Source organism: Petromyzon marinus, unplaced genomic scaffold (genome assembly GCF_048934315.1).
Source record: "Petromyzon marinus isolate PM22_M1 ecotype Great Lakes invasive population unplaced genomic scaffold, UKy_Petmar_22M1.pri1.0 PM_G_Scaffold_28, whole genome shotgun sequence".
Lineage (NCBI taxonomy): Eukaryota > Metazoa > Chordata > Hyperoartia > Petromyzontiformes > Petromyzontidae > Petromyzon > Petromyzon marinus.
Genome location: NW_027422850.1, coordinates 1,090,001 through 1,092,500, shown reverse-complemented (window position 1 = coordinate 1,092,500; position 2,500 = coordinate 1,090,001).

Here is a 2,500-nt window from a genome sequence, read left to right as displayed (position 1 = left end):
GAAAACGGGTCATTTTTGTGTGGCCACATTGCATAGGAACGGCATGAAACTTCCAGAGGCATTTGCAGCAGGAATGCATGTGCACTCAAAAACGTCTATATTTTTCACGGATAGACCCCGTGAAACGCTATAAATTGGCGGGGATGTCTCTCTTGTGGCTCACGGGCGCTGTTAGTTAGGGTCGCACAGAAATCCCTCGGAATGGGAAAAGGGGTCATTTTCGTGTTGCCACATTGCGTACGAACGGCATGAAACTTCCAGAGGCATCTGCAGCAGAAATGCATGTGCACTCAAAAACGTCTATATTTTTCACGGATAGACCCCGTGAAACGCTAGAAATTGGCGGGGATGTGTCTCTTGTGGCTCACGGGGCTGTTAGGGTCGCACAGAAATCCCTCGGAATGGGAAAACGGGTCATTTTCGTGTTGCCACAATTGGCATACGAACGGCATGAAACTTCCAGAGGCATTTGCAGCAGAAATGCATGTGCACTCAAAAACGTGAATATTTTTTCACGGATAGACCCCGTCAAACGCTCGAATTTGGCGGGGATGTTTCTCTTGTGGGTCACGGGGCTGTTCGGCTCGCACAGAACTCCCTTGGTCCACCTGATTCGTGCATACAGGCAGCAACTAAAACTCTGTAAACCTGCTGTGAGGACATCTAAACAGTGGACCAGTGAGGCTGTGGAAGATTTGCGGGCGTGCTTAGACTGTACTGACTGGGATATGTTCACGACTGCTACCAATAGTCTGGATGAACTCACAGAGGCTGTGTACATCAGCTTCTGTGAGGACTGCTGTATCCCAACACGTACCAGGGTGAACTTTAACAACAACAAGCCCTGGTTCTCAGCAAAGCTCAAAAGGTTGAGGTTGGAGAAGGAGGAAGCGTTTAGGAGTGGGGATAGAGACAGATTCAAGGAGTCGAAGAACAGGTTTAGCAAAGCGGTGAGAGAGGCTAAACGACTGTACTCAGAGACACTAAAACACCAGTTCTCTACTAACGACGCTGCTTCTGTCTGCCAAAGGGCTCAGGCACATCACCAACTACAAACCCAGAGCGCCCCACACCACTAACGACTCCCGCCTAGCCAACGACCTGAACGAGTTCTACCGTAGATTTGAAAGACAATTGGACTGTCCTGAACCACCCCTTCCCACCCAAGAGGCCCCATCCCCCACCCATACTACAGAAACGACTCTCTCCTTTCAGGAGGGAGAAGTTAATGGGCTTTTCAAGAGGCAGAATCCACGCAAAGCAGCCGGGCCGGACTCTGTCTCTCCAGCCACCCTCAGGCACTGCGCTGGCCAGCTGTCTCCGGTGTTCACCAACATCTTTAACACCTCCCTGGAGACATGCCATGTACCAGCCTGTCTCAAGTCCTCCACCATCATCGCTGTGCCCAAAAAGCTAAGGCCAACAGGACTAAATGATTACAGACCGGTCGCCCTTACATCTGTGGTAATGAAGTCTTTTGAGCGCCTGCTCCTGGCACACCTCAAAGCCATCACAGACCCTCTCCTGGACCCCCTTCAGTTTGCCTACAGAGCCAACAGGTCTGTGGACGACGCAGTTAACATGGCCCTCCACTTCACCCTACAGCATGTGGACGCCCCAGCATCCTACGCCAGGATCCTGTTTGTGGACTTCAGCTCTGCCTTCAACACCATCATCCCTGCCCTGCTTCAGGACAAGCTCTTCCAGCTGAACGTGCCCTACTCCACCTGCAGGTGGATCACAGACTTCCTCTCTGACAGGAAGCAGTGCGTTAAGCCGGGAACAGAAGTCTCTGACTCCAGGTCCATCAGCACGGGAACTCCTCAGGGCTGCGTCCTTTGCCCACTGCTCTTCTCCCTGTATACCAACAGCTGCGCCTCCAATCATCTGTCCGTCAAACTCTTGAAGTTTGTCGGACGACACCACCCTCATTGGGCTGATCTCTGGTGGGGATGAGTCTGACTATAGGTGGGAAGCTGACAACCTGGTGACCTGGTGTAGCCAGAACAACTTAGAGCTAAATGCTCTAAGGACAGTTGAGATGGTTGTGGACTTCAGGAAGAATACAGCCCCACTCACCGCCATCACCCTGTTAGACTCCGCAGTCAAAATTGTGGAGTCCTTCCGCTTCCTGGGCACTATTCTCTGCCGGGACCTCAAGTGGGAACTGAACATCAGCTCCCTCGCCAAGAGAGCTCAACAGAGGATGTACTTTCGACGGCAGCTGAAGAAATGCAACCTGCCAAAGACAATGATGGTGCAATTCTATACAGCGATCATTGAATCCATCCTCACCTCCTCCATAACCGTCTGGTACGCTGCTGCCACTGCCAAGGACAAGAGCAGACTGCAGCGTATCATGCACACTGCTGAGAAGGTAATTGCCTGCAATCTACCAACCCTCGAGGACCTGCACACGACAAGGAGCATGAGGCGAGCGAGGAAGGTTGTGGCCGATTCCTCGCACCCTGGACACTCTCTGTTTCAGCTACTCCCCTCC